The following is a 22,037-nucleotide window of genomic DNA, read 5'->3' as shown; positions in this document are numbered from 1 at the left end:
TGACTTGTCATTCTCCCTCAAAGATGACAAGACCCTCAAGGGCTTCCTCCCAGGTCCGGAGCAGGCTTTCACACAGAAGGCCAATGTCTCCTGAGCTGAACTGGCACCTCACAGATGCCAGTGCTCCGATTCAGAGAGAGTCTAGAGCTGCCCTAGTGAGCTTCTACCTGTAAGACCTGGGCTCAGGATTATTCATTAGTAGTGTTATTTCTTCTGACTATGAAAGACTGCATCTTGGGAAATCTAGGTAAGTCTAGAAGGGGGAGTTTGCTGTGTTTGGCCACTGTTTTGAAGGTCACAGTCCACATAGTTCTAATGGCTTTGACTCACTTCTGGCTGGGGATGGGGTGCACAGGCCCAGGCTGCCAATCAGAGCAATTGATTAGAGTGGGGGGTGGGATGGTGGGTGCACATCCACAAATGTGACCAATCAGTGCCAACACTCAGTTCTGGGACTTGTGTCTGAGCTCTCTAGGAAGAAGTCTTGCATATTCCTCTGGACAAGCATCTTATCACCTGAATGAGAGAGTGCTATGAGAACATCAGAACAATTCAGAGGAAGCAGAGTGAGAAATGGGGAGGAAAATCAAGTTCCAGGAACAGCATCTGAGCCCCTGGGTCCTGCTGAGCCTGAATTACCTCTGGACTTCACAATTTCAAGCTGATAAATTCCATTTTTGTTTAAATCAGTTTGGGCTGGGTTTCCTGTCACTTGTATCTGAAAAGTACCTGAATGGTGCAAGCAAAAGTAACAGCAGAGCTCTTTCATATCTCACTATCCAGAGGAACCTGCTATGAACAGTTTGATGGTTGTCATTCTAGGGGTTTCTCTGGGCAGGAGCATGCATGTATTTATACACATTTTTTCTAACAAAAATGAGATCATACAATACACACCATTTTATAACCTATTTTTTCCTTAACAATACACCACAGACTTGTTTCCATGTCAACAAGTATAGATCTACAGCATTGTCTCTACAGCCACTGAGAATGCCATTGTCTGGCTGGACTGTAATTTATTTAACCATCTCTAGCTGATAGATAATTGGGTAGTTTCTCATTTATTACCATCATCAGGAGAGATTCAGTAAACTTTCTTGTAAAATGCCCATGTTTGCTCTTGCTGGATTATTTATGACTAAGATTCTATGATTCTAAGAGTTTGGCTTCACAACTAGAAGTTTCTCTACTTGAGATTTAAGATTCTCTGAGTGTCTAGAAAGGTAGAAACTGTCTTTCTGGGTAGATTTAGTGGCTATCAGAAAAAGCAAATCCAGGGCAAGAGCGCCCCATAACAGCATCTCTGCAAGAACACTCATTGACAGATATGCAAGTGAGTTGGTGGGGAGGTAGTCAGGGCTTGGGGGTGGGAGGGTGGTGCTTGCTGGCCTCGGGTCCAGCCAGCTATGTGCACCTAACTAAGCTCCCCATCTCCCTCAGCCTCATCCTTCAACTTGGTCTGACTCTCAGTGAGCAAGGGCAGAGACAAGCCTAGAGGGCCAGTCAGCACTGAGAGCCCAGGCACAATGTGATGAGCACACAAGATATGTCACCTCTGGCAGTGGTAACAGCAGCTGCCACCAGTGATGCAACTGGGAGTGTTCTAGTCCTCTCTATGTTTTAACTCACGAAAGCCCCACAGCCACCCTCTGATGCTATTCTTGTCTCTTAATCATAGAAGGGACAAGTCAGCTTTAGAGAGAGAGTGACTTGACCAAGGTCACATAGTCAAGAAGTGGTAAAACTGAAGTGTGGCCCACATCTGCTAATTCCCCACCCCATGCCTCATCCCATTTTACTGCAGTAGGTAGCAGGAGAGGGGAACTGCCTCAAGCAGGACCATGGAAGCCCAAACTCCCTGTTTCTCCCCACCAAGTCCTAACACTCAGGAAGCACCCCAAATCTAGAAAATTACAGAGAAGACACAGCAAAGATCTCCCATGCCCCCACTGTGAACAGTTTTCAGAAACACATGTAGCTCTTACAAAAATGATATCATGCTGCCCATGCTGTTTTATAACCTCTTTTTTTCCCCAACTCTACAATACACTATGAAGTTCTTTCCACAGTGGGGAATTTAGGGCCACAGATCCATTTCTAACAGCTACAGTGGGCGCCACTGTATGACTTCAGTAAATGGGTTTAACGAGTCCCCTGGTGATGGAAAAATGGGTTGTTCCCAACCGTCCATCTATAGTCAACAGTGCTACAGTGAACACTCTCTAGCGTGTCGGGATCCCTGTTATACTTCAGGTCACAGCTCAGAGGCCACATTCTTAGGGAGGCCATCCTGGACTGTTCCACGTCCTTCAGGCCCTCCGATCATGTTAGTATTGACGACATCACCATGCTCATTTCCTTCACTGCACTGATGGAGTCTCTTCTTGGTCACTACTTATTTGGGTGATTGAGTAATACCTGCCTCTCCTCTGGGCTTCTGGGCTCTGTGAGGGCAGAGACCAGCAGGGACTAGCACACGACAAATGCCCTGGGGATGTAGGAATGCCTCTGGGGCTGGTGCCCTGCCCTGTCTGCCGAGCAGGCACCCCTGCTCACATTCTCTCTCTAAATAAAATACATCTTTTAAAAAAATGTTGACTGCAACAAATGATCACAGAATAAAGCATTCTGTAACCACCACCTGGGTCAATGAACAGATTATTGCCTCCCTCCCAATCCTTCCAGCCTCTTTTCTCCATTTCCAGACTCTACTGGTGCTTGCTGTTACTATTATTACTAATAATAAGCAAATGAAAAACAAATGTGTGGCTACTCTACCCGGACCCAACCAGGCCCCCAGACCCCTGGCTGCCTCTGCTCAGGGCGTGGAGACTCCCCATCCGGCTTTCCGACTTTGGCTTTAGCTCTTCTTTAAATAACCAGCTTGTTAGCAAAATAGCTGCAAGTAACACCTCCCTCGCTGCCGCCCGAGCCTCCATCTTTCCTACAATGCTGACGGCTGCTCTCCCAACTCGTGCCAAGGAATCCCGTTCTCCGTCACTGGGCCACACACACCGGGGGCTGCCAGCCACACTGTTATTTCAGTGGCCGCAGCCCTGCCCCTCTGGCTCGGGGGTAGGGGCACATGCACACCGATGGCAGGCATTTTCAGGAAGGACCAGAATGTCGGTGCATGAGCCCTGTGCCCCAGGTCCATATGCCTCAACCTCCCACAGGGTCGTTGTAGTCTATTTGAGATGAGAAGAAAACAAAGCAATTAGTGCCAGGCCAGGCACATAGTAATTGCTCAAGAAATGCCTGCTGTGGTTGGGGTTGCTCCTGTTATGTATTTAGTCCCTGGGGAAGACACGCAGAGCCTAGGGCATGACCAGGACTGTTTGCCAGTGATTACATCCCACAGATACAGCTCTCAGACCGCCATACCCTTATCGCTTCTTTTCTGGCAACAGCATCTCAGCCAAATGCGATAGCTGTCTGTAGCTACGACAGGCGGAGGCCAGACCGGGGGAGCGGGGCTGGGGGGCAGCTAATTAATAGGGGCATTTCCCAGTTATTAATGAGGCTGGCACCGCACGAGTGTGCAGCTCCTTGTTCTCGAAGAAGCAGCACTTCTACATACATTATGTACAGCGAACTTCATGGGTTTTTATTATCCTATGACATTTGCATATTATACATATTTACGAGTCTTTTTCCCTTCTCATAACCACCCCATCAGGGAGGCTGGGCCGCTGTTGGCAGATAAGAGAGTTGAGACCAGAGGGGCTGGCTGTCCCGCTGACCTGAGCTGACTGCAAGCTCTCTGCAATCAGCAGGGACCAGCAGCTGGCCAAAAGGCCAATGGGCTCCCAGGGCCTGCAAGTGTCTGGGTGGAGGGAGGGGAGAGTCCTTTCTCTCCTTTCCCTCTTCCTTCCTTCCACAACTAGTCACTGTGTACCCATTATCTGCCAGGCACTGTGCCAGCCACTGGCTGTCCCCTGCGGGAATGAAGCAGTTATATCTCACCTTTGAGGAGCTGAGGTCTGATAAGGAGGCAGATCGCAAATCAACGGTTCCATGCTGAGTAGTGGTGGGGGACCCCGGGCAAGCCCCTTGAGCTCCCATGAGCCTCAGTTTCCTCATCTGTGAACAGCCTTGAGAGGTGGTGGGAGGGTGAGATTCAGGAATGTGGTGAGTGTTAGGCACTGTTGTGGGGAATAGGGGGCATGCTGTCAGCCTCATCTGTGTGGAAGGACGACGGGACCAGGTGTGGGTGCACTGTGGGATCCTCAGACGGTGGTCAGACATGAGGTGGGGTGCTGCACCTCATCCTGTTCTGGGGTTAGGTAAAGTGGGGACCAGAGGAGTGTGGGTGGAACAGGATGAAGGAGCAAGAACAATGGGGCTCCCCAATATTCAGGAACTCCAATGGCCTCACCTTAGCCCGTCTGTGAGCCCCAGAGCTTCCACGGCTTCCAGCATGGCCCACTGCTCCCCTTCCCTTACTGAGCCCACAGTGTCAACTGCCCAAGCCCCTGGGCAAGAGCTGGCCTCTGAGGTAGTCAGAGCTGGATTTGCTGTGCGTCCTCAGGCAAATGGCTTTCTCTCCCGTAAAACAGACGCAATCACTGTGCCCACCTCCTGGGGTGTGGGGAGGACTGAGTAAGACAAGCAGTTAAACTATAAATTGAGCCCAGACAGAAAAGCTCTCACTGGGGTCCCTTCGCCAGCACGTGGGCGCCACTGGGTGGAAGGCTGGGCATCTCCCAACTGTGCAGAGCGTGGGTGAGCGGGTGAGCAGCCCCGATGCCGTGTGCCCGGGCTACGGACGCACTTACTTACCAACCAGGGAGCTACGTGCAGAGGGAAGATGGGAACCAGTCGGGAACCAGCAGGCGTCAGCTCGGGAGCAGGCACTGGACCAAGGGCTGGCACACACATTCCTCTGGGCACTCAATCGGAGGTGCTGGCGGGAAGCAGCACAGGACAACGCCCTCTGGCACCCAGAGAGACCCAGTTCCAGCCACCCAGCACCTGGCAGAGGGGGAGGCACCAGCGTCTGTAGGAATGGGGGAGAGTGTTAATGAGGAGGTATCAGAGGTGATCCCTCCACCCCGAGCCCGCTGGACTGGCCCTGTGAACACCAGAGTGGGAGATACCACGGAGCAATCATCATAGAAACCCAAGTGTTTGCACAACACTACATTTTCCAAAGCACTCTGGCATCTTGGCTCACGTGGGCCCCCACATTGTTTTTCAGAGGCGTATTTACATGTCATGCATATTTACGATGCCTTTCCCACCACCCACAGAATCCCCACAGCAGCCAGGAAGCCGGGGTTCCAAAGGCTCCAATCCGCCCCACCACTGCCTTGCTTCTCCCTTCTTATCCCTGGATGGGGGAGAGAGCGGGGAGGGGCTGGAGTCACACGGGCCTGAGTTCGAATCCCAGTTCAGCCCCTCACTCACTGAGCGACACTGGGCAGCCAGCTGCCCCACTCCGAGCCTCAGTTTCCCCCCCTGTCAAACGGGAGTAAGAATGCCTTCTCTGAGGGGTGCCGTGAGGATTGAGAAGGTAACACCCGGCCTGGCATATCTACCTGAGAGAGCCCCTCCAAACAGGCTTTGCCCCTGTCCCCTGCACGCAGAGTAGGAGGCCCTCCACTGCCTCTCTGCCCACCACCTCCCACATAACACGTCTTGTGCGAGAGGCAGAGGGAAACCAGGTGTCCCTCTCCACCCACCTCTCCTGAACAGGTGCCACTGCTCCTGCTTGGAACTTTAAATCAGCAGGAAGCAGGCCCTCCTGGAAGGAGGAGGAAGGGGTGCCTCCATTCCATGCCCCCTCCCAGGAGCCTTGTGGCTACCTCAGAGGCTTCCATGGAAGCTCCTGCCCTCAGTCTCTCATTCTACAGGTGGAGAAACTGAGGCACCGAGGAACCTGAGCTGATGTGGGGGCAGAGAATCCAAGTGGGGCTGGAATGTGAACTCAAGCCCTGAGAGGGGAGGTACAGTAGGAATACAGAGGAAAGGCCAGACGATGGTGAGGAATGGTACCTTCCTCTCCTGGTTACCCCAAGGCCCTGGAAAGCCCTCATAACCCCCCTGTATCTGCATCCACTCTTTGCCAAGCCCAAACAGGCTTGACTCCATGTGTTCCTCACCACAGCCCTACAGTGTTATTCCTGGTTTTCAAAGGGAGAAACTGAGGCTCAGAGAGCTTCAGCAATTACTCACAGGCACACAATGAGAAAGGGGTAGGGCATCCAATGCCAAGACCCAGCCGTTAACCCCAATGCTACCCTGCCTCCCCCAGTGGAAGAATCACCAACCAAGGAAAACAGGTGTGACTGTCTGGACAAAAACAAACAAAAAAGTTTAAGTAGCAGAAAAAGAAAATATCAGACTCCAAAAAATTCTAAATTAGTGGACACAAATTCTTAAAGATGCATAAAAGATTTCAAGATAGACCATGGGGCGTGAAAATTGCCAGTGCATGGAAATCCAGCACTTGGGAGGACGCATTACCAACCACGTTGTCACTTTTAGCCCAAATCACCCAGAGCCAAAGCAGAAGGAGAAGCGGTGATAGCAGAGGAAGGCTCCTGTTCAGGGTAGGGGGAACAGGGGTCCTGATCTGGGGATTCCCCCCAATGTCCTTGCTGCAGGACTGGAGCACATCTCCTTCCAGATTCCCCACTTTACAATAAGTGGGAGAAGCACACAGGATGGTCTCTTAGGTTCCTGCCAGCTCTGATGGTATTTAAGATTGGGACTTCCAACAGGGATGAACCTTGAGAACATTATGTTAAGTGAAAGGAGGCAGTCACAAAAGACCACATAGCGTATGATTTCACTTATATGAAATGTCCGAGACAGGCAATTCTGTATGGAAGCTGGTAGATTAGTGGTTGCCAGTGGGGGGCTTGGGAGGGAGTGATGGCTAAGTGGCTCATGATTTCTTTTTAGAATAATGAAAATGTTCTAAAGTGGATTGTGGTGATGGCTGCACAACTCTGTGAATACACTAAAAACCATTAAATTGTACACTTTGATTGGGTGAATTGGATGGTATATAAATTCTATCTCAAAAAACCTGTTACAACAATCCAAAGCTAACAAACATTTTGCAACTTCCAAATGGGCAGCCATCCTCTGGGAACCTGCAGTCCCCTCAGTGTTCTTCCCCTGAGGCCTGGGAAACCAAGAAATATTTTCCCAAGAAGCCTCCCACACCCCCACAGACCCTCTATGCCAGAGGCCTTTGCACTTCACATTCATCTCCTCCAGGAAGCCTTTCCTGACCTCCCAACTACATCAGGCCCCTGGTTACTGGCTCCTAGAGCATCCTGGGTTTCTCCTTCTTGCCACTTATACTGATATAAGAAAATCACTTTCACGATCACTGGTTGACACTGCTTCCTTCATCAGGCTGGGAGCTCCAGGAGGGCAAGGCCATCATCATTGGTCATCACGGTCAATGCTGCAACGTCTGGCACACAGTAGGTGCTCCAGAAATGTTTGCTGATTGAATAAGTGAACTGAAATTCCAGATCCTATGACGCACACCTGGCTACCAGTCCAGGCTCCACCTTCTGGCTGAATGATCCTGAGCAAGTCATATAATCTCAGAGAGTAGCCAGGAGTAGTGGGCAAATGTATGATGGGATAAAGGGATAATGGACATGGAAAGTACTTTATGAAACGGTTCCTTCCACAGCTGCCCCTATTTTGGTCAAAGGAACGCACTCAGGCCCGAGCTTCTCTTAACACCTCTCTTTCCCTCACCCTCCACATCCAAGTCATCAGCAACTCCTACTGGACCCACCTTCACAGTCTATCAAGAAGCTGATGTGCCACCTGCATTGCTACCATCACTGTGGACAGAGCCATCAACATCTCTTTTCTGGATTATTCATGTCCTCTTTTGTCTCCTGCTTCTGACCCAGCAACACTGGCCTCTATGCAATTCTCCAAATATACCAGGCAGATTTCTGCCTCAGGGCCTTTGCATCTGTTCTTCCTCTGCCTGGAATGTTGGTTGCCCAGATGTCTGCGAGCCCTACCCCCTCACTTCCTTCAGCTCTTTGCAGAGACCTGACCTTGTCAATGAGAGGTAGCTCAGCAGAGTAGTTAAGACTCTTCACTGAAGAGCATGGGCTTGAGGTGAAAATCCAGGCTCTGCCAGTTACACCACTGAGTGAACTTGGGCAAATTTCTTAGCTTCTCTGAGACTCAGTTGCTCATTTTTTTTATTAAAGATTTTATTTATTTATGAGAGACACAGAAAGAGAGAGAGGCAGAGACACAGGCAGAGGGAGAAGCAGGCTCCATGCACCGGGAGCCCGATGTGGGATTCGATCCCGGGTCTCCAGGATCGCGCCCTGGGCCAAAGGCAGGCGCCAAACCACTGCGCCACCCAGGGATCCCCCTCCATGGTTCTTATATGCATCACTATACAACAGGGGACGGAAAAAGGAATCTATCTGATGATCGCCTGCCCCTTCCACTAAAATGCCGGCCCTATGAGGCAGAGTTGTATACATTGGTTTATCGCCAGATCCCCAGTGCCTAGCCCAGTACCTGAAGTGGAGGTGCTCCGTGAAGACTTCACTCAACAGATATTTTCAAGGCTGAATAAATATTTATTGAGTGCCACAAGCTCTGTGTTTCCCTGTCCACAGACATTTCTGTCTCCATCCCAGCCTGTCCCTCAGAGCTCCAGGTCCATACCCCAAATTCCTACTGGAGGCTCGGTCTGCTGCCTTGTCCACACCTCAATGTACATGTCCATGGCTGTGTTTGTGACCTCCCCTGGGGACCTTGCTCTCTTCCGGCATTATCTAACTTGGTACCTGGAAGCAGCTCACCCTCTTTGGTAGCCAAGAAGTCAAGAGGCTCCCATGTCCCTTCCTTTTCCTTCTTGCTCACCTGCACCCCCCTGTCCCATGTGTAAAGCTCTAGACATGTCCTATTTTTTGACACCTCCCATACATCTCTCAAATCCCCTTCTCTTTATCCCAAGTCACTGCCCATCCCGGCCACCATGATCTCTCACTCAGACCACTGCACCTGCCTCCTCCCCGGGCATCCTGCTGCCTCCTTCGGCCCATCTTCTGTGCTGTACCCAGGAGGATATTTTTCAAAACACACATAGAAACAAATGAAAGCCTCGTTCGGCAAGCTTGAAAAGCCAAGATCCTCTAGGACTCAAAAAACCAATCTGACTGGGGCTTTTCAAAAGAATTCACCTCAGGGCTCCTTGAACAATGAAAGGTCTCCTCAACTTTGCCAACCCAGGCCCAGGTAAAATGGTACTTGTTGTACAAAAATTTAATTTACCAAATGGATTTGCACAGAACCTTTTAGCTCAATAAATATTTGTGGAGTGGAATTGAAATACAAAATAGTTAAAAAATAGCATTTATAGAGTCCCACGTGCACGGGATGGGGTGGGGGAGGGAGCGGGGCGGCCGCCGGGCTTTCCACACCCCCTGGGTCTTACTTTCTCCTCTCAGCAAACTAGGCGGGTGTTTCCAGATGAGGTAAATGAGGCCCAGGGAAGGGAGGTCGCCTGTCTGAAGTAACAGTTCCCAGATTCCCCCAGAGTCCTCTCAGGCCCTGGAGGCTGGGCCCGCTGGGGCAGAGGCTGACATGCTGACCAGGGCAGAGAAAAGGTATTGACTCTCCTGTTCCGCAGCTCACTGCCACCGGCTCTGAGGCCCTCACAGCACATGGACGTTCCTCATCCATTTCCTGCTCCCTGCCTTTGCCTGAGTGGTTTCCCTGCTCAGGGTAACCCTCCCCAGGCTGGTCAAAACCAGCTTGCCACCCTTCACGGTCCGCTTCCAGCATTGAATCTCCTACCTGTACCCCTCCTCATTGGCTGCCCTAAACACACCACCTGCAATGATTTATGGACACTCCCAACATGGCAGTGCTCAAAGTCCTCCTGGCTTTCTGCCCCCAGGGCCCACGGTTCCCCTGCCTCCTCTGAGAGCTTCCCTCCAGCCCTTGATTCTGAGTCCACAGTGATCTCCCCAGTCTCTCTACGCAGCCTGACCTTGCGCCTGAACCTGACCAAGGCTCATCTCCCCAGCTGCCTCCTGGGCTTTCTCTCCATGGACCCCTTTCCCAGGCTCCATGTCCAATATGGACCCCATCACCTTTTCCCCCAAACCATTCTTCCCTGATAATGCCAGGATCTTCCCAAGCCTCCAAGCTAGAAACTTGGACATCACTCCGGACCACTCCCTGCCCCTCAGCCCTCTCAAGCTTCACTGATTCTGCCCAGAGATGTCTGTCAAACCACAGCTTCTCTCCATGCCCACTGCTCTGTTCTGGGTTCAGGTCCCATTCAGGCTCAGAGCATCTGAGTACAAGCCACTCATCCACCCACTTTCCCAACCATCCACCATCTCTCTCCTTGCCCTTGACTCACCATTCATCCACTCTAGCCTTCCCTCCATTAACTCATTCGCCCACCTACCCATCTACCACCCCAAATTTACTGAGCCTTTTAGTGCTCCAAGCCACTTGCCGGGGACTGTGACCCAAGGATGACTTAGCCCCAGTCCTTGGCTGCTAGATGCTCACACCAGAAGTGGGTCTTGAAGGGTGAACATGAATCTGTAGAGGGTGGAGGGAAGGTGGGGAGAGCATTAAGGTGGAGGGATAAACAAGGACAGAGACACTTAAGGTGTCTGAGAAACTTCACCAGATAGGTGGGGAGCAACAGAGGTGAAGGTGGAAGGGCCAAATGAGGCTGGCTCTGCAGGGGCCTTGCAGACCAGGTAAGGAGTTTATACTTTATCCAAAGCATGGACTCGAGATACACAGCCTGGTCAGACCCCAGCCAGCTCTATCACGTAGTAGCTGTGACCTTGAACAAATGACCTCAGGGCTCCCCATCTGTAAAATGGAAATAATGATACACCTATTACAAAGGACTAAATGAGCTAATGCATACACATATTATGGCTCTTAGCAGAGTGCCTGGTATATAGAAAATGCTCAGCAAATATAGTTGCTATTATTGCTTATATTTTACTAATTAATATCCTCCAGTCAGCTGGTGGACAACAGAGCACTTTACAGAAAGTGCATGCTAATCTAGACAGCAAATCTTTCTCCTCTTCAGCAACTGGAGGCTCTGGAATGTGCCCCTGCCCAGCATCTCCCAGGCTCTGGCTAGCCCCAGAGTCACCAGCTCTAGCCTTGCCCTCCTCTGAGGACTACCCCCAGCCAACCCCACCCATCACTGCCCCAGACTGGCTCCTGAGCCCGGATGAATTCCAGCATGCCTTGTCCCTAGTTTTGAGGTGGGTGGGTGGTTAAGCAACAAGATCTAAGGGCCTGGGAGGCTTTCCCACTGAGAGCCTTCCGACACGTGCAGCCTGTCCTGTCCACTCCCTCTTACAGCTCTAGAGGACTGCTCCTGTCCCTCACGGCCCTACACTGCTGTATGGACGCCCATTCTGCAGATGAGAATACTGAGCTTCTGAGAGGAGACAGAAGTGCCTTTGCCTTAGTCTTCACAAGTAAATGGCTGAGCAGGTATCCAAACTCTGGCTGGCCAGTCTCTAGAGCCCTAGTTGTCTCCCTGATATCTTGCAAGCACCCCCCAACTCTTCCCCCAAATTATCAAGGTCCAAGATAATGCTTGGACATGCATTTTCAAGGTACTGAAGAATGTGTCCGGTAGAACTGCCTGCAACGATGGAGATGTTCCCACGTGCCTCATCCAATAGTAGCCACAAGCCACATGTGGCTACTGAGCACCCCAGGTGTGACCAGTACAACTAAAGAACTGAATTTTAAATTTTATTTAACTTTTTAATTTTAATAGCCACTTGTCCCTTGTGGCTGCCCTATTGGCTAGCACAAGAGAGCTATTAGCAACCTCCCTGAGATTGCACTTCCAGATGCTCACACTTAAGCTACAACTCACAAACCATTTGTCATTTCATTAGAAAGATTTCTACCATGTACCACCTAGTCCCTGCTTTTATAACTGAGGCTGTTCAGCAGCCACAAGTTAATTGCTTCTTTACAATTCAAGGTCATTTGAGAACTAGTTACCAAACTCCTGCTCTGGGCCAGGCACCGAGCCAGATGTGGCAGACTGACACACTTGTCCCTCTCCCCAAGGAGCTCAGTCTAGTAGGGGGACATGTCCTACATCAGGGTCTGTAACAGAGCAGATGGGTGCAAGGACAAGGTTTATACACAATCTGGAGAGCCACTGAGTGGCGGAGTCCAGGAAGGCTGCTTGGAGGAAGGGACACTGACACAGTGTCCTGGTATCTTACAGCTTGTAAGGCACTTTCACATCCACAGTGTCATTTCTGCCTCACTATAGCCCCAAGAGGGAGTTTGGCCTGGCCTGGATTCTGGTTTTCCATGCACTAGATTTGCATCAGCACACACTTCTGCAAGGAGCACTGAGTGAGGGCACTCAGCCCTAAGCCTGAGATGGGAAAGCCAAGACCCCCACAATGAGTGACAGCAGAGCTGGCTCAGACTCCCAAGCCAGTGCTCCCCTGAATCTTCCACCGCTGCTTTTTGAGAGGATTCACCCCAGACCCAGCCAGCTGGGGCCTAAATTTGTCTTCAGTCGAGAACTTGGAAATTAGGCATTTTCTGAATCCTCTGAAGGCTGTTTTGTGAACCTCTAAATTTTGTGGCAGCTTGGATGGGACCCAGCAGCACCCTAACAGGCCTTCTGGTCTCTCCTTGGCCCAGCTGACTTCTAGAGGCCATGGAAGATCTTCCTTTTAATGACATCTCCCCGTAATCCCTCTCTTTCTATTGGGTACTCTCAGGGCCCGTGTGTGCCTGCCCTACTTTTCCTTCCTCTGAATCCTTCTCTGAGCTCCCGGTTGGTTCATTTTGTCCTTCTTTGCACTCCCTGCAGGCGCTCCCGCCTGTGGGGCCTAGGCAGTTCCGGTCCTCCCATCCCCCTTTGTTAACACTGAGCCCCAAAGGTCCCTCAGTGCAAAGCCTCTACTGCCTGGAGGCCCTCTGATTCCTCATGGTGCCTTTGGAGCCACAGGCAGGGAACACTGCGCCCCACAAACACTTCTTGAACCCCTAGTTTGTGTGTGGCTCCAAGCTGGGTGGAGCAGAGAGCAAGGAGGCGAATGAGTCAGTGGAAGTGGCAACTATAGAAACAGCACAGCTGTCCAATATGACAGGAGCTGCCCTGGAAGGAGGCCCGGGGTCCCCCAGGAGCCCTGACCAGCCTGATTAGAAAAATATCAAAAAGGAGGTGAAACTTGGGCTGGGCCTCAGAGGATGCATAGGATCCTACTAGGTGGACAAAGTGGGGAAGGGAGGTGGTGGCAGGAGGAAGACAGAAAAAGCACACCGTGTCTGGGAAACTTCGAGGAATTCTGCACGGGTGTGTGGGGGGTGGGTTCTGGGGAAGAAGGGGAGTGGGGAGGGGAGTCAGGGCTGGAAACACAGGTCAGGACCTGATCATGAGGGTCCTGCAATACCAGTCCATGGAGTGTGACCTTTACCCTCAGAGCAATGGGGAGCCTAAGGCCTCAGCAAGTCTGGGTGGGAGAAAGCTCACCCAGCAGATAGGTGGGGCAGCCTAGAGGTGGCCAGTATGGTATGGGTGACTGCTGATAACAGTCTACCTGGGACAGGGACACTGGGACTGGGGGCCAGCATACGAATCAGGACACAGACTATAAGACCAATCAGACTTGGGGCTGATTAGATGCGTAGGATGAGACAGAAGGAGGAGTCAGGGATGACTTCCAGGTTCCTATCCTGAGTGACTGTGGTGATATATTGAATATTAAGCTTCTGGCTACAATATCATAAATACTTTGGGCTTGTGGGCCATTTGGTGCACCAAAGCTGTCAGAGACAATACATAAATGAATGGGCATTGCTGTGTTACAGCAACAATTTTTTTTTTTTTATATAAGAACAGGTTGGCCATGGCCAGAGTTTGCGAACCTCTGAGCTATAAACAACAATAACAACAACAACAAAGCCATCTCAAGTTTTAACAATAAATTTGTTAACCCACATAACTGAAAAGGCTCAGAACCTGGGTGAACTTCAGGCACAGTTCAATCAGGGTTTTGATTTTGCCATAGCTTGCCTGTCCTGAATTGCAATCCTCTGCGATTCCTGGATGAACTCATTTTTGCTGGTAAAATATTGTTTATTTTTAAGGTTAACTAATAAGACTCCACAAAGCCTTGCAGGTGAATGTTCATCACAGCATTATTCGAAAAGCCAAAATTTTCTTTCTTTTTTTTTTTAAGATTTTATTCATTTATCCATGTGAGAGAGAGAGTGAGAGAGGCAGAGACATAGGCAGAGGGAGAAGCAGGCTCCATGTAGGGAGCCTGATGTGGGACTCGATTCTAGGACTCTATCCTGGGACTCCAGGATTATGCCCGAGCTGAAGACAGATGCCCAACCTCTGAGCATCTAGGCATCCCCGAAAAGTCAAAATTTCAAATGCCCATCAACCAGTGAACAAATAAACAAAATATTATATATGTATTGTGTTATATACACAAGTACATATGTACAAATGTTATCTATATCTTCGTAACATGGACTATTACTCAGCACTAAGAAGGAACGAAACAGGGATCCCTGGGTGGCGCAGCAGTTTGGCGCCTGCCTTTGGCCCAGGGCGCGATCCTGGAGACCTGGGATCGAGTCCCACGTCGGGCTCCCGGCGCATGGAGCCTGCTTCTCCCTCTGCCTGTGTGTCTCTGCCTCTCTCTCTCTGACTATCATAAATAAATAAAAATTAAAAAATAAAAAAAATTAAAAAAAAAGAAAGAACGAAACACTGACAAGGGTATAAACAGAAAGATGGACATAAATACCAATATGCTGAGTGAAAGAAGCTAGACATAAACACTACACCTATTCCCATTTAAATGAACTTTCTAGGGATCCCTGGGTGGCGCAGCGGTTTAGCGCCTGCCTTTGGCCCAGGGCGTGATCCTGGAGACCCGGGATCGAATCCCACGTCGGGCTCCCGGTGCATGGAGCCTGCTTCTCCCTCTGCCTGTGTCTCTGCCTCTCTCTCTCTCTGTGACTATCATAAATAAATAAAAAATTAGAAAAAAATTAAATGAACTTTCTAGAAAAGGCAAAACCAAAGAGACAGGAAGCATATCAGCGGTTGCCTGGGGCCTGGGATGGGAGTAGGAAATGACTGCAAATGTGCATGAGGAAATTTTGGATTTTGGTAATGGCTGCATACTGTTACATTTATAAAACTCAAAATGAACACTTAAGCAAACTTTATGGTATATAAGCTATACCTCAATAAAGCAGTTTTTAAAAAAAGACTGATGGGGGGCAGCCCGGGTGGCTCAGTGGATTAGCACCGCCTTCAACCCAGGGTGTGATCCTGGAGTCCTGGGATCGAGTCCCATGTCGGGGTCCCTGCATGGAGCCTGCTTCTCCCTCTGCCTATGTCTCTGCCTCTCTCTCTGTGTCTCTCATGAATAAATAAATAAAATACTAAAAAAAAAAAAGACTGATGGGGACAAAGGGGATGCTGTGGCATAGCCACCAGGGTCCACATGGAGGACAGTGGTGCCACTCACTCATCAGAGTGGCAAGGTGGCCGGAGGGCAGGTGCCAAGGTCACTCTGGACACACTGGGTAGGAGGTGCTTCTGGAGCATTGGAGTGATGTCCAAGAGAGCTCCTGGGAAAGGCCAGGGACAGAGCTGGGGGTGTGGGGACTGTGGGTGTTCAGAGGTACGCTGGAGCAATGGCAGGTGGTAATTGAGTCCCCTGGAGAGGGTGTGGCCTAAGAGGAGACAAGGGGACAGAGCCCTGAGAAAGAGACATTCAGGGGACCAGTGGAGGAAGAGACCGGCAAGGGTTTGGATGCAGCAGCCAGAGAGGCAGGCCAAATGGTGGAGAGCGCGCTGCCCAGAGCCTCAGGGAGGTGCGCATGAGAAGTGGCCCCCAGTGAACCACAGAAGGTCCCGGTGGCTTTGGTGAGAACAAGGACCACAGAGGGGTGGGATGTGATCCAGGTTGCAGAGGGTGAGAAATAACCAAAGTCAGGGAGCATCAGCAAAACCCCTGAGCAGCTCAGCTAGGGGGAGAAGGAGGGAGCCGGGTGGCAGGGGCAGTGTGGAAATGAGAGGCAGAAGCAGTGGGTCGGGAGTAAATGGAGGAGACAGAGGACCTGGTCCTTGCTCTTGATAGGTGTAGCCAGGAAGAGGAGGAGACGCGTCAGCGTGGGGGCAGATGCAGCCATTCCAAGCTCCCTCACACAGCCTGGAACTGGGCAGCCTGCCCGATGCCCGTGCCGCCACGCCCCAACAAACCGCTACTCACACTGGGGAGATGACTGTCTGTCTCCTAGGTGTTGGGGTTCTGGTCTTTTCTCCAGACCCCACCCAGGGGGGCCTGGCCCTGGGAGACAAATTCTATGTGCGCTCTGTGTGATACCTTTACGTGAAATATCAGTGGGAATGCTCTCAGCATTACCCGCACTGAAGCTCTGGGCATCTCCTCCTCCTGCCAGATAACCCAGATGCCCATCAGCCCAGAGGGAATGAGACTGGTACCGGTCAAGGGCCTCCTATTTTCCCAATTCCACAGTGTTTACATTGCTCTTCCTCATAGCCCTGACAGGCTGTCATCATTACATCCATCTGGCTGACAGAAAGAATGAGGCTCAGAGAGGTTGAGTGACTCACCTAAGGTCACACAGCAAATAAATGGTAGAAGTGAGGCTGGTACCCAGATCAGCCTACCTCAAGAGCCTGCTCCCTTTGTCCCACAAACCCTTGACAAAGGGTGTAGGGGGAAAATAAAGCAGGATGGGACGGATGAAGGAGGACAGGGGAGTTTTCTGAACTGCAAAGTGGTAGATCAGGTTCCAGTCTCAGATCTCCCCCAGCTCTTGGGGCCAGGGCAAGTCACTCTCCCACACAGGCCTCAGTTTCTCCAGCCAGCCAATGAGCTCTTAGGCCCCCTGTGGCTGCGTCACACTGAGTTCTATGACCAAGTGCTTAGTGGAGATGCTTCTGCCTTCTGTGGTGGAGACAACAAAATGTCTCTAGAAAGGTCAGCAGCAGAGAAAGGCCACTGTGTTGGGGAGAAGGCAGAAGGGGGCTCCTCTATCATGTTGGGCCCTGGAGGAGCCGCACAGAAGAAATATAGCCCAGCCCAGCCCAGCTGCTGGCTCAGCCACTTTGCTGGAACAAAGACTCAGCCTGAGGTCATGGTGCTGCCTCTAGGAACCACCCCCTTCTCAGCCATCCCAGCAGGACCTGCTGTGAGTTAGAGGTGGGGGACTCTGCACAAATCCCTCCTCTTTCTTGGCTGTGGCTGCCCTGTCTGTAAACCCCTCCAGAGAAGCAGCTCTTTGGGCCAGCTTTCTTCCCACCCTCAGCTCTGAGCTCACCAGAACCCCTGCCTCCCCTCCTCTCCATCCTCCACAACCACAGGCCTCCGGGAACCCCCCCCCGCCCCCCCCCCCGCCCCCGCCGGCTGCCCCAGCACCTCCATAGGAGTCAGAATCAAGATCTTCCGAAAGGAATCAGAGGCCCAGAGAGAGTAGGTGCCTACGTAGGGCCACACAGCAGACATGGAGGGCCGGCACAGAAACTGAGCCTCCTGACTTCCCAGCTCTTTTCTGTGGCCCCTTCAATTGGTTTTTATGACAGAAAAGATTTTATTCTTCTTTATGTCCTTTGTTTATAACTCAGACTCACATCCTGATTTTCAGTTCACCAGACACATTTCCAGTCACCCAAATGTTGCTCCCTGAAATAACCAGGAGGGACCCTGGCTTGGTCCCCTTTTCTGCCAACACAGATGACCTCATTCAGCCATGTGGATTTTAACACCAACTTCTCCCTCTTTCTCCCCCTCTCTCCCTTCACCCCTCCCTCCTTCCTACTGTCTTTCCCCATATGCAACCCATCAGGTAGTCTCTATCTTCAAAACATCTCCAGTATCCAATCAGTCCTTGCTAGCTCTACCTCTGCCACCTGGTTCCAGCCTCCCCGTGGACTCCCTGCCTCCACTCTTGGTCCCTTAAGCCTGGTTTGAGCGTCCTGTTAAGATACAAGTCTCTGCTCAAAGCCCTTGTGGCTCTCATGTCACTCACTGAAAGCCAAAGCCCTCACTTTGGCATACAGGGCCCTACACATCTGGCCTCCAGTCAGCCCTCTGATCTCACCTCCCACAACTCTCTTCATCCAGCCATGTGTTGTCCTCACACTGGCCTCCCAGCTGTTCTTCCCTCAAAACCCACAAACATTGCACTTGCTGTTTCTGCCACCAGGAGCACTCCTCCCTGAATATCCCCACAGTTCCTGTCCTCCTCATGTCACCTCCTCAGAGGGGCTGTGCTGGACCTGGGCCCCAACCCCCCATCTAACCCTCTCATCATCCCCACCCCTTCCATTTGCAGAGGCACACATCACATCCTTGTCATCTGCTGCTGGGAAGCACTTAATAATCACCTACTGTGTGCAGAGGCCTAAGCTGATGCTTGTGGGAAAAAAGGGATACGACCACTTGTCCCCTGTCCACCTGCCCATACAGTAGGTAAGCCCCTTGCCAGCCATCAAGTCATCTGATTTTCCTCACAGACATAACAGGTAAGTAAGTAATATCAGGCCCATTTTATAGACCAGGAAAGTGAGGTACACATTTTTATCAGGCACCTGTAAATCTAGGCATCTGAGGAAGCTAAATTCTGAGTCTCAGAGGCATCAGGATGGTGCAAATGCTAGCTTAGGGAGGGAATGTCCCCAGGGCCAGGATGGTGGATGAGATCACAGAGGGCCACCCCTGCTGCCCTTCCCAGTCCCCAGAAGGGACTGTCCTCACCATGACCGAGGCACTTGCTTCCACCTCCCCAAACCCAGGGACACTCATCCACTATCTCAGTTGGGCCCCCACTTCCATGAGGGGACTGCTTTTCCGGTATATGAGAAAATGATGTCAAGAGTGAGATGGGGCCAGCCAGGCCCAAGGACGAAGCAAGGGATGGAGACAAACCAGGCTTGGCACATGCCCGCCTCCCTGTGGAGATTGCGTTCCTGTCTCCAGGTACCTCCTCCAAGCAGCCACTTGGGACCTACAGGCTGAAAATGTGGCAACTGTGAGTCTCTGGTGCACTGGCTTGCTTGGCAGTCCAGGGCGATGAGGGACTGGTGTGGGCACCACTGTGCCCAGTCAGGTTACTCCTCTGGGGGCAGGAAAATGGGGCTAGGGTGGTGAGGACATCAGTGTGCAATCCATATCCTGGGGATGCTGCTCCCCTGAAACATTTTGGAGAATTTAGCTTCTCAAGAAGTAGCTATTATTTATTTATGCAAGGACCATATACTTAATTATCCAAACTAGGACATTTGTAAGATTGAAAGGGAAACCACTGATAATTATTCCAGAGCTGACCTGGGAAAGTCATCACATGGGTACATTATTTATGGAACACCTACTACGTGGCAGGTGAATGCCAAACAGTTCATGTGTACCATCACTTTTTCTCCTCACGGTGACCCAGGAATAGGTACTGCGGCCACCCTGGCCTCCTCCTTGATCCTCTATCAAGCCTGAGTTTCCACCACTGGATTCCCTGTCTTGGGCTAAGGTACTGACAGTCCCAGTTACAAGACATAACCCCTCACCTCCTGGACCCTGTCCCTACAAAAAAATCAACTCATTTTTGGCCACTGTGACTTCAGCATAGATTCATTTCATAGGGGATACACTTCAAGGTCAAGGGTATGAATGAGTGTTAAGAGTACAGAGGTGGTTGGAAAGCACTGGGATTGAGGAGGGGGATAACTAGGGTGAGGGTGAAACAAATGGGTTCTGAGATGTTGGAGTGATGGAGGGAAAACAGAGAAAGGGAGTAAATGGGCTTGTATAAGACATAGCATTCAAGGCCTTTGGCAATCCAGACAAACCCCACCCACTCTCTGAATATACCATCTACTAGCTCATCCCACAACACACACCAGGCACAACCTGTTTTTCCTGCCTCCATCACTTTGTGCCTGCTGCTCCCTCATCCATGATGCCATCTGCCAATCTCAGTTGGGAAACATCCTCCCCACTCTTCAAGGCCTGGCAGAAACACCACTACCTCCAGGAGGCCTTCCCTGATGGCTCCTCTCTGGAGTTTGCCCCTCCCTCCTCTGAGCCTAGCACCTTGCTCAGGCTTCCAGTGCCTGTGGAATGAGGCCTGAAGTCCTGCTAAGGACAAACAGGGCTGTCTCATCAGCCTCCCCAACCCATGGCCACAGGGCAGTTCATCACTGAACTCCTTAAAGCAGCCACAACAGTTTCCCACCGCTGATGACAACATGGGGTGCCTGCCCATAACAATGCAGACCCTGGACTCTGTCTAGAGAGGTTCAGATCCCAGGAGTCTTGACTGGGACAGGAATTTGCATTGTCAAGTCTCCCCAAGGCATTCCAATGCATGTTAAATTTCAAGACCCTCTGACAAAGCAGGTGAGTAGTAAATGTCCAGTAGAATGAAGAAAAAAAAAAGGTAATAGAATTAAGAAGCAGTTGCCCCTGATATCCTGAAGGAAACCTCTATGGTGAGGGTTGGTGGGTAGATTCTGCTCATTCATTTACCATTTACATTATTATTTTTAAGTAAACTCTACACCCAACATGGGGTTTGAACTCACAGCCCCAAGATCAAGAGTTGCATGCTCTATGGACTGAGCCATTTATTAAGCACCCACCAACCAGTAACAAAGGCAACAAATGACATTGACCAGCACTCATAACATGCAAGGCTCAGTGCTCATACCGTATGAACAAATCTTCAAATAACCCTACAAGACAGGTGCCATCATTCTTCCCATTTCACAGATGAAGAAACTGAGGCTCAGAGAGAAGTGACCTGCCTGAGGTCTCACAGCCAGTAAGTGGAAAAGCTGGTATTTGAACCCAGGTCACCTGGCCCTAGAGCCCACATTCTAACCACCTCAGTGTACACCAGCCCTGTGATATGGCCATGAACAAATGGCCCTGTCCCCAGTTTGTCTGCTAGCAGGGAAGGGACACCAAACACACAGACAACATATACTTTCAAATTATGGCACATATGAGATAGGAAAAGAAGTGAATCCTCCATAAGACAATTGCTGGGGAGGAAGGGGACCTACTGCAGATTTCCTTGAGGATGGTCTCTTTGCCTCAGTTTTCTCATCTATATAATAGAGCAGTGGGGCCAGTTGATCCCTAAGAACATTCCAGCTGGTGCATCCCAGGAATCCAGCCTTCTTTTCTCTGAACCTTTGTTTCCTCTTCTGTACAGTGGACTGGAAGAGGAGCAGAGTCAGTGGTGATGCCAGGACCTTCAAACTCAGCCCCTGGGCTTCCCAAGACCAAGTCAGCCTGGTGTTCTTAGAGCTGGGTCTTTGGGAGTGCATCTGCCACCCACTATCACAGTGATGCCAGAAACTAGAATGGGGCTGTGGTGATGCTGGGACCTGGAAGTGGTGCCTTGGCTCCTCCCCTCCCAGAAGGAACCGCCTCTATGTCCAGCAGACTCACTGAGCCAGTGGAAGGGGGGTGGACACCTGGCTTTGCTAATTCACCTGGAGCCCTGCTATCTCCACATGGTTAGGATGAGGTGGAGGGCTCCAACCCCCCGAAAAGGTCCTGCCATCCAGGGCCTCCAGCACAGCTGAGACCCAATTTCCTCCTGTCAGTCCCTCAACCAGGCAGCCAACCAGGTGTGCTGTCCGTGGTGCTGAAGCCCAGCAAGGCTCTTGAGATTGGATCCCCTCCTCCTTGGCAAACACTTTTAGGAGCCAGCTCTGCTGGGGTCTGTGAATTCAAGAAGGGAAGTGAGTATCTAGAGACAGGCCAAGGACCATAGCCAGTTGGACTCCTCATTTCCAAGCAGTGTGATTTCAGGGCAGCCCTTTGCCTCTCTGTGCCTCAGTTCCCTTCATGTAAAATGGGAACAGTAACCATGCTGACCTCGTGAGTCTGTAGTGAAAAGTGAATGCAGATGCAGTCAGTACATGGTGCATGGAGGGGCCCAATGAAGGCTAGTTATTACTGTTAGACAGTGTACTTGTTATTTTGGGA

The 22,037-nt window shown here is 50.9% G+C and overlaps 1 protein-coding gene across 1 annotated transcript in view; it reads right to left on the bottom strand.

Annotated features, from left to right (window-relative positions):
- Nucleotides 1–22,037, bottom strand: part of DLGAP4 (DLG associated protein 4) — a 194,950-nt gene that overhangs the window by 134,201 nt on the left and 38,712 nt on the right. The window contains exon 2 of the mRNA XM_072800873.1: nt 4,786–5,002. The gene's annotated coding sequence lies outside the window, so the exon portion shown is untranslated. The remainder of the gene's footprint in view (nt 1–4,785; nt 5,003–22,037) is intronic.

The sequence above is a fragment of the Canis lupus genome, chromosome 26 (genome assembly GCF_048164855.1).
Source record: "Canis lupus baileyi chromosome 26, mCanLup2.hap1, whole genome shotgun sequence".
Taxonomy (NCBI): domain Eukaryota; kingdom Metazoa; phylum Chordata; class Mammalia; order Carnivora; family Canidae; genus Canis; species Canis lupus.
This window is presented reverse-complemented; position numbering and strand designations above follow the sequence as displayed.